At 33.7% G+C, this 11,045-nt stretch overlaps 1 non-coding gene across 1 annotated transcript; it reads right to left on the reverse strand.

The window, feature by feature from the left end:
• Positions 1–1,728: 1,728 nt before the first annotated feature.
• On the reverse strand, positions 1,729–1,835 carry LOC131180330 (small nucleolar RNA R71). The gene has a single exon (XR_009149106.1). It is a non-coding gene; the product is annotated as a small nucleolar RNA R71 (small nucleolar RNA).
• Between the last annotated feature and the right edge of the window lie 9,210 nt (positions 1,836–11,045).

The raw sequence follows: 11,045 nt of genomic DNA on the forward strand, positions 1-11,045 counted from the left end.
GAACAACGTTAACGAAAAAATGGTTATACCAATACCAAACAAAGAAAGCATACACATTCTATACACATTCATTTTCTTGCTATTTTCTTCTATTATATTATTGCACCACTAAGCATTATTGCTTAGCGCGTTGCTTTTGCCACGCGTAGGTACTGGAGATCCCGATCGTGAGCCCAGTAGACCACGGCATCGGTGAGTCCATCCTGCAGTCAAGATGCTGTCCGTGTCACCTCGTCACTGCAAAGGCATTGGTAGGACACTAGATGTCATTTTGTCATTTTGTAATTAAATTTTTATTTTCTCATATGTATTTGGGATTTATGTAATGTATTTTGAGGTTCATGTAAATAATAAAGATTTATGGTTATGTATGGAAGTAATTTGAGTATTTAATTGTTGTTTATATATGAGAACCCTGAGAAAGGGATGTTTGAGAAATGAAAAGGTTGTTGAGACCTGAAATTGAAAAATTGTTAAGATCTTGATATTGAGTTTTGTGATGATATTGGAGTTGGGAATGAATGAATTTGTTTATTGGAAGTGTTTTTAACAGGTTCCGAAGAACTGTTTTCTCCATTTTTAGCCAGACTACTTGGATTTTCTATAAAATTTTCGGAACCTCAAATAAATAAAAATTTTGCTAAATGGCTTAAATAAAGTATATTTCATAAATTATATGCAAAAGCATGATATAAATTAATTAAGGTATATTAGAGTGTGCCGGTACACCGTGTGGCATTACTTACTCGGGTATACTGTACACGGGTAAGGGGTGTCACACTTAATCCAGTAAATAAACAAAATAACATCCATAGTTAGATTCAAGTGTGAAATCTTAATTCAGGAATTATTCTAAAATAGATTACTTCATTTTAAGTTTATCATTTTAGTATTTAAAATAGACAACTTTCATTCCTTCATTGTTCGATAGCCTAAACAGTCAAAATTACTGTGTAGATTGGTACTTACTAATCAAATTCCTCGTGGGAATGATACTTTACTCATCACTTTATTACATGTTAGCGATCCGTGCACTTGCGGTGGGTGTAAAACTAGCAAACAAGTTTTTTGGAACCATTACCGGGGAATTTTTGCTTTAGTAATATCAAGCGATAAGCAATTTAGCTTATTTAGGTAATTATCTTTATTATATAATTTTATTTTACTGGTTTTATCTCTCTTCTTTTCTCTCAGGTGCCCAACCTAGTATATGACCAGAACAAGGCCAGAAGAAGAAATTTTGGACTGTGATCCGGAGATAGACAGAACTCTGAGAGCCATCAGGAGGGAAAGGAAACATCAAGAGCACGATCGAGAAGATCTTGAAATTCTAACCATGGCCGATAATAATGATAGACCAAGACTCTTGAGAGATTACGGAGCTCCATTTGTCCAAGGATTTTAACCCAGTGTCACTAGACCCACAGTGGAAGCCAATAACTTTGAATTAAAACCAGCATGGCTTTAAATGATTCAGCAAACCCAGTTCAGAGGTTCACCAATAGAAGATCCACACTATCACCTCCAGTGCTTTCTTGCCCTATGTGATACATTCAGGATGAATGGAGTTTCTGATCAAGCCATAAGACTCAGAGCATTCCCATTCTTCCTTTGAGATAGGGCAAGGAAGTGGTTACTTTCTCATCTCAACCAGCTGGAATAGTTACCACTTGGGAAAACCTCTCATAAGCTTTTCTAGCAAGGTATTTTCCACCTGCAAAGACTGCAAGACTGAGGCTTGAGCTTAACACTTTCAGACAAAAAGAAGGTGAATTACTCTATGACGCATGGGAAAGATATAAAGACCTACAGAGGGAATGTCCACACCATGGCATAGAGATTGGTTACTAGTGCAAAATTTCTATAATGGGTTACTACCCTCTACAAGGAGCATAATTGATTCAGCTGCAGAAGTTGATCTAATGGAGAAAACAGTGACACAAGCACTTGAACTTCTAGAGAGGGTTGCATACCATAATTATGAGTGGTCAAATGAAAGAGGAAATACAAGAAGAATAACAGGGGTCCTGGAAATTGACCCCCTAAGTATGATAAATACTCAATTTGATCAGCTCATAAAGACACTCGACAGAATCCAAGCCAACACAGTTGTTACAAATAGTCAACATAAGGATAGTTATGGAGGAGGATACATGAGTTTATAGTATAACAGTTTCGATGAACCTCCCACAGAACAAATGAACTATGTGAATAATGGAGCAAACTTCAACCAGAGGCAACCCAACAATCTACATTCAAATACTTACAACCTTGGATGGAGGAACCACCCAAATTTCTCATGGTCTAATCAACAGAATCAGCCAATAAACAAGCAATAAGGGTACAAACCACCAGCACCTCCTTGATTTCAGAATAGAGGCCAAAACGTTGCACAGCCACCACCGCCTCCTCAACCTCAACAACCTGAACTGAAGATGACCATGGAATCCATGATGGAAGGGTTCCTAGCAGCTCAACAACAACAGAATGAATTGATTAAATAGCTAACTTCCATAATGGACTAACTTGCTACCCATAACAAGATGCTAAAAAATCAAATTGCCCAGCAAGCAAGTTCTCCAAGTAAGGGTGCTGGTAAACTACCTAGTCAACTAGAGATGAACCCAAGGAAGCATTGTAAGGCAGTTGCATTGAGGAGTGGGAGAACTCTAGTACAACCAGGGGAAGAACTTGTAACACCCTCACTGTAGCCATTCCATACAATCTACTGTTTCGATGACTAGTGTCGGTTCGGACAGCTAGAACATCTTGAAAAATATTTAGACTAGAGTAAGGAGTCATAAATAACTCAAATAATGGTAAGAAAAATTTTAGAAATAAAATATATCCAAGTTAAGTGAGTCGGTGCCCTAGTGATGGGTAACCTAGTGAGAAGTTGCGGTCTTCGCAGCTAGAAGCCCTAAGCTCGGGAGAAAATTCATAAAATAATTTTTAAAACTCTAGAGAAGAGTCATTGAGGTTTCTATGGCATTAGAATGCCAAGAAAAGGCTTAGAAAAATTTTTAGATCAGTACAGACGATTTTGGCTAAATAAGCCAAACGGAGGGCATTTTGGTCATTTCTTCTTCAGAGATGATTTTTGGCCGACTTGTCCAGTTAAGTAAATAATTATTATGATCTAAAATGTGAATAAATATTGCTAAAAATTGAATTGAAAATGAGTAGAAAAGAAAAGAAAAAGAAAATAAATTAAATGGGAAATATGACATCACATGATGTTATTAGATAGGTCTCCACCAATCACAACTCACCAAGCCAATTAAAAAAAGTTAAATGAGGGAAAATTGAAAAGAAAAATTCTGGTTTCTTCTTCTTCTTCAGCAGAATCAAGAGAGAGAGAGAGAGAGAGAGAGAGAGAGAGAGAGAGAGAAAAGGAAAAGAAAGAAAGAAAGGAAGAAGGAGAAGGAGATGAACAGTAGCAGAAATAGGGTTCAGTAGGGGCAGCATGTTTCTCTTCCGTGCAGTTGAGTTTGGCTCAACTTATATCGTTGTTTTTTGGATATGTTTGAGGTATGTATGTGTAGAAGTTATGGTTAAAATTTGGTGATTGTTCAACTGTTGGATTTGGAGAAATATATTGTTGAACACAGGTTGTCTGCAGGTTGAATTCTGAATTTTGGCTACTGAAAATTGAGAAAAATAAATAGTTATGATGCTTATAAAATTATGAAATTTGGTACAAATGATTTAGGATGTTGAAGCTGTTGTGTTAAAATTTGGTGAATTTTAAACTTGTGGTTTATGAGATATAAATTATTTTTGCATGAGCTGTCTGAGTAAGATTGATTTCTGCAAAGATTCAGATTTTGAAAGGTTGAATGAATAATTTGATATCTCATAATATAGAGATGATTTAATGCTAAAATTTTTACTAATATTGTATAGGGATGTCTTCAATAAATGGTTAAAATATGGGATTTATCTGATGGTTAGATCATTATATATAAATTTGAATGCACAAGCTGCCATATTGGGTATTAATGGTTTGTGGATTTGAGATTTATGATACGAGTTTAGTCCAATTTAAGGGGAAATGCTGTTGAATTTTTATTGGATATTTAATTTGGGAAAGTGAAGTTATAATTGATTATGATTATTATGGTTCTAGGAGAAATCTTGAAGAATAATAAGCTCAAGTTTAGTTTCAAAAAGGTTAGTGCTAACTCTTACATCTCTCTTTTTATTCCATGTTAGGAAGTTAAAGTGAATGAGAAATTGTTAAGAAATTGAATAAAACACTATTAGTAGTATGCCCTAGAGTATATCATTTACTATGTATCTTGTACATATTTTTATTAATAAAAGGCATTTCCACTTTTCCGTTTACATAATATATTTATGTGTAATAGAAAAGGTCCATTGATATTTTGCTAGAAATATTATTCTTAAGTTGTTAAGAATATGAGTGACAGTATTTCTAGCACAAAGTATCATAAATAGGTTCACAATCGAGGATACTTCATAACAAGGACATGACTTATCTAGAAAGATTGTATTCATGTTTGCTACCAAGTTATTTATATGAGATATAAATAAGATGGAATGGTGAGTCTCATGCCATATGATAAACATGATAGGCACTTATAAATGATAAGTAGGCCGAACCAGTGACACTTATGACAAGCACATGGAGTTTATTCTTGTCAATGTTTTGTCATAAATCATATCAGTGCATATAATCTTTAGACTTGAGATAGCACAGTTATCATGTATATAGGTAGTTTGAGTTTGATACTGCTTTCATACTTGTACTATGCATGGGTATATGGGCATGTGTTGGCTCCTACTAGTTATATATGGATGTAGGTGTTGATTAAGATGGAATCTGTTCCTCTAAGTAAATAGAGATAAAATCCTATGTTCATTTAATTGTTCTTGATGTTTCAAGTTCCTGGCCAGGACAGATAGATTTATTCAGAAAAGAGTTTCTAATGAGAAAATCTTTTTAATCAAGAATTAGAATTAAAAGAGAACATAATATTCATAGCAAATGGAGTTTGACATAAACCATGACTCCAGCTTGAGTTGGGATTTTGTAACAGAGAGATTCTAGTGCATGGTAACATATGATTATAGGTTCAATTAAGGTAAACCTTATTACCAATTGGGTGGCCATGGCATGCTATGCTAGGTGTTAACCATGGTCTATGAGGTGCATAAAATGACTTAGAGAAATCATTTATGGTAAGAAAGAGTTCTTATGATATTAAGAGTTGATATCATGTCTCATTGCCAATTAGTGATGAGCCTAGTAAGTCACACACATACACAAGTCATCACCTAATTAAATATGATTTAATTAATTAATTAAAGAGTTTAATTGATTAATTAAATAGGTTTAGTTTGCAATTAGATTGCAAAGTCCCTAGCATGACTTGAAACCAAATCTAGATTATTGGATGTGAAGTATAAGTTAAATTTATATTTAAAGTGTTTAAATATGAATTTAATTAATGAGAAATTAATTAATAGAGATTAATTAATTAATTTATATTTGATATAAATTGATTAGAAGAAGAGAAATAATTATTTTGGGTTGAGAACTCAAAATTAAGACACAGGGGCATTTTGGTCATTTCACAGTGTGACACGTGGCACCATGAGATGGTGACACATGGGATTACACATAAGCTTGCCAAATGTTTTTAATCATGTAAGATGATTAATATTAAGATTAAATATAGGTTTGACACTTGGCACAATTTGATTGGGTCACTTAAACCTAGAGCTAATCAAAGGGTGACATGTGGCAAGGGTTTAATGTGTTAACCTGGCCATATAAGTGTTGTTATGAAAAAAGAAAAGCAGCTAGCAGCCACTCCTCCTTTGTCACGCCATTTTGAGGCTCTCCATCTATTCTTCTTCATCTCTCATCAATTCAAAGAGATTAGCTATCAATCTCTTGAATTAAGAATGCTGGAAATTGTTTCTAGTGTCCTATTTACATCTTTAATCCCTTAAAAGGCAGAACTTGAATTTCTAATTAATAGAAAAGGCTTTAGAAGCTATTCAAGGGCTGCCATAGGTGTTCTTGGTGTGGACAAGCTAGAGGGACAACATCTGGTGTCCTGAAGACAAATCTCAAGAGGTTAGTGTAATCGTTCTTGATTTAATCTAGGGTTCTAAAATTAATCTGATTAATTTTAAAACCTTAAATGACAAATACAGATCCAAAAACATATTAAAAGAGTTTTAATATGTTGTTTATCACTGAAATCAAATAGATAAAAATAAATCTTGCATGATGCATGTGACCCTAGGTGAAAATTTTTGAATTCAATGGTATAAACTTGTGTTTTTCACGCTTCCGTTCCTTCAATTGGTATCAGAGCCACTATATTTGTCATTTAGATTGTTGATTATATAATAAATTGTGTGTTTTGATCATGAAATGATTTATCCATTGCTAGTTGCAATAGAGGTGTGGCAGCATGCTTGAAAAACACCATCAATGGTGCGTATGGTTTGGCTTCCATGGGTGGTTCAAGGTTTGACTTTTAATTCTGCAATTGTTGTATGATCTAAGGCCTATTCTTTGACTAATTAAAGTGTTTAATTAGTATTTTTAATCACACAAATAAATTATGATTCAAATCAGAATTTTAAAAATTGTTTGAATGTGACTCAAATCTAAATTTTAAAAGTTGTTTGAATGTGATTCAAATCTGAATTTTTAAAGTTGTTTGAATCATATTTAAATATGATTTTTTGAAGTTGATTGAATAATATTCAGATCTGATTTTTTAAAAAATGTTTGAATGTGATTCAAATCTGATTTTTTAAAAAATGTTTGAATGTGATTCAAATATGAATTTTTAAGGTTGTTTGAATGTGATTCAAATTTGAATTTTTAAATTTGTTTGAATGAGATTCAAATCTGAATTTTTAAATTTATTTGAATCATATTCAAATCTGGATTTTTAAGTTGAATATAAGATATTCAATTTAATTTAAGTATGTATGTTTTATTTAATTGTTAAATAGTGATATGTATGATGGATGATCATGGATTATAAAAGACCAATGTGATTGGATTTATTTCTTTTATGTTTCTTTGGGATTGTAAATTAATTAATTTATTTTAATTTATTTTGGGCATGTATTATTAAGTTTGTAATAATTTTTGGTTTGTAATTTCATTTATTTAAGTTCTTGTAAATTCGCCTTGGTATGCCAAGGATTACTATGTAATTGGATTGCAAGAAGTTCAAGGAGGTCAAGAGCATTGGTGGAACCAGTGGGAGGAATTCAAGATCAAGTGTTGATTATGTACTCCTTCAGCAACTCTTGTAAAATAAATGAATGAAATGCACCTAGGAATGCCCTAATTCAATTCTTGGTGGCTCAAAATTGAATCCTTTAGAAAGTCTGTGATCATACCATATTTACTGCTTATCCATGAATGCATGAGATGTATGGGAATGTATGCAATTATATGATATATGCGTGCTAAATTGATAATGTGCAAAGTGAGACCTTAATAGTAATTAGGATGACTATAAAATCTTCCAAACAAATGATTAAGTTGGAAATGTTATAATTAAAGTAATTATAACATAGGTCCTTCATTGGGGCAATTATTTTAAGAAATTTTAAATAATTGCATAAGATGCAATTAATTTAAGAGATTTTTCTTAAGAATAATTGTTAAGCATGAGATGTTGTAAATATGTAAAAGGTTTGGTGGCCAATATTGGATGTACCTGAGGACATTAAAATTATTTGCATAATTACTGGCTCAGTGGGATCAACTTAACTAATGCAAGATAAGTCAATAATAGATGTACTTGAGATTTTGAGCATTAGGGGCTAGGTAAAGGATTGAACCTCACATGAGATGTGATGGGCAAGGAGTTGTTCACTTATAGTTTATTGTAATTCCAATAACAGATGTACTTGAGGATGATCAAAAGAATTATAAGAATTCAATCACCCACTAGAAATCCATCCAACTAGGATTTCCATTTTCTACTTTGGAAGTGTAGGATTCTCTAAGTTAGTGGGAGGACCAATTTGATTAAAAGACCATAATCATTTTGGTTAATTACATGATACATTTACTAATTAATCTGGTTATTTCTGCAATTAATTTTCTGATAAAAATGAGCACAGAATAACCACCACCATCCAATATCATTGCAAGCATACTTGATCGTAATAGGTTGACAGGACCTAATCTCTCTGATTGGCTAAGAAATTTGAAATTTGTCCTAAACCTTGAACATATAGGATATGTTCTAGATTCAAATGTTCCTGGTCCCTTACCTCCAGAGGCCACTCAAGAGGAACATGAAACTTTGGACAATTGGAAGGAGCATGATATGAGAGCTAAGTATTACATGCTTGCTTCCATGAGTAATGAGTTACAGAAGCAGCATGAAAACATGCAGAGTGCAAGTGAGATCCTCCTTCACCTACAAGAGTTGTATGGTGAGCACAGTAGGAATGCTAGGTATGAGATATCTAGGCAGTTGTTCTGCATGAGGATGTATGAGGGACATAATATTGGGGATCATGTCCACAAGATGATTCGGCTGATTGAGCAGTTGGAACATCTTGACTTCAACATGGATTTCCAACTACAGAAGGATTTGATCCTTCAGTCCCTTCCTGAGTCTTTTGGGAATTTTGTGACAAATTTCCATATGACTAAACAGGAATGCACCTTAGCTGGTTTACTCAACATGCTGGTTATTGCTCAAAAGTATATGCTGGGCAATAAAGGAAAAGAGGTAGCTTTAATTGCATCTTCTTTTGCTGGAAAGTCCAACAAGAAGAAGGGCAATAAGAAAAAAAAACTTCAGATTCCTAGTCCTTCCAAGAAAATAGCTAAACAGAAAGGGAAGACCAAAGCTGACAAAGGTAAAGGAAAGTGTTTCCACTGCCAACAGGAAAATGTTTCCATTGCCAACAAGAAAGTGTTTCCATTGCCAGTAAGAAAGTGTTTCCACTGGCCAGAGTATAACAATATAAATGAATGCAATGCCATGGTGAAAACCAACTCAAGTTCAAAATATATTTGGCACTTAAGGTTATGTCATGTTGCAGAAGATAGGATTACAAAATTGGAGAAAATGGAGATTCTATCCTAATTAGACTCTGAGCCTACTCTAACTTGTGAATCTTGCCTTCAGGGCAAAATGATTAGATCACCCTTTGTTGGACAAGGGCTAAGAGCTGAAAATATTTTGGAGCTAATACATAGTGATGTATGTGGTCCATTTAAAGAAATGGCTGAAGGGGGCTTTAATTATTTTATTGCCTTTACTGATGATAAATCAAGATTTGGGTATTTGTATTTGATGAAATACAAACACGAATCCTTTGAAAAGTTCAGAGAATTTAAATCTAAAGTAGAAAATCAAATAGGAAAGAGTATTAAAGCTCTTCGATAAGATCGTAGAGGTGAATATTTGAGTACTGAATTTGATGAATACTTGAGAGAGCATTGCATTGTTTCCCAGCTCACTCCTCCAGGAACGCCACAGCTAAATGGTGTATCTGAAAGGAGAAATCATACCCTATTGGATATGGTACGTAGTATGATGAGCTATACTGATATGCCAATCTCCTTTCAGGGATTTGCATTAGAATCAGCTTTGTATATTCTGAATAGGATTCCATCAAAATCAGTTTCTTTTACACATTATGTGATATGGCATGGAAAAAAACCAAGTCTTAAGCATGTTAAGATTTAGGTTTGTCCAACTTATATAAAAAAGCTGAACACTGATAAATTGGAGACCAGATCAGAAAAAGGTCAATTTGTTGGATATCCAAAAGATAGTTTTGGATAAAATTTTTATTTGCCTACTTCACAAAAGGTTGTGATAAGTAGAGATGCCACATTTATTGAATAACAGTTTGTTCAAGAAGGAGGCAAAGGAAGGCAAATAGAGTTATAATTGGAGAATTCTGACCAACCAACAGATCAGATGGATATAGATCCATCTAGTCAACCTATACCCGTTGATGAAACATCTACAGCTGTTCCTCGTACAACAACCAGGGTATCTCACCCACCAGTGAGATATGGTTTCCTTCATGAAGAAGAACAAGAGTTGTCTACCCATGAAGAAGTAGATCATGGAGATGATCCACTTACCTATGAAGAAGCTATATCAGATATAGACTCTTCAAAATGGATTGATGCTATGAAATCCGAGATTGATTCCATGTATAAGAATCAAGTTTGGGATCTTGTTGATCCACCTGAAGGTATTGTACCTATAGGGAACAAATTGGTTTTCAAGAAGAAAATTGGCTCTGATGGAAAGGTAGAGACCTATAAGGCAAGGCTAGTAGCGAAAGGGTTTCGCTAAAGGCAAGGAGTTGACTATGAGGAGACTTTCTCGCCTGTTGTCATGCTTAAATCAATTAGGATTTTATTAGCAATAGCTGCATACTATGATTATGAGATTTGGCAGATGGATGTCAAAATAGCTTTTCTCAATGGATACATTGAAGAAAACATCTGCTGTCCTGAAGACAAATCTCAAATGCGCAGACACGCTGCAGTGCATCAAGAGGTTAGTGTAATCGTTCTTGATTTAATCTAGGATTCTAAAATTAATCTGATTAATTTTAAAATCTTAAATGGAAAAAACAGATCCAAAAACATATTAAAAGAGTTTTAATATGTTGTTTATCATTGAAACCAAATAGATAAAAATAAATCTTGCATGATGCATGTGACCCTAGGTAAAAAATTTTGAATTCAATGGTATAAACTTGTGTTTTTCACGCTTCCGTTCCTTCAAACACTTATGTTGGAGTATGTATGAATTGTGGCAGCCAAGAGAGGGTTAGGGTTTGGATGGTTTAGTTGCAATTAGGTTTGTATATTAATATCAATTATTGTATACATATGAATTGGAGTTGAATGGAGTTGAATCTTTTTTTGAGTTTGGATGAGAATGAGATTTGATCAATTAGAGTTAGTATGAAAATTGGAGATATTGTGTTTGAATGGTTAATTAGAGTTCTAATGGTCAATTAGTGACCATTTGATGAAGTTTGACCCT

Source organism: Hevea brasiliensis, chromosome 5, assembly GCF_030052815.1.
Source record: "Hevea brasiliensis isolate MT/VB/25A 57/8 chromosome 5, ASM3005281v1, whole genome shotgun sequence".
Classification (NCBI taxonomy): Eukaryota; Viridiplantae; Streptophyta; class Magnoliopsida; order Malpighiales; family Euphorbiaceae; genus Hevea; species Hevea brasiliensis.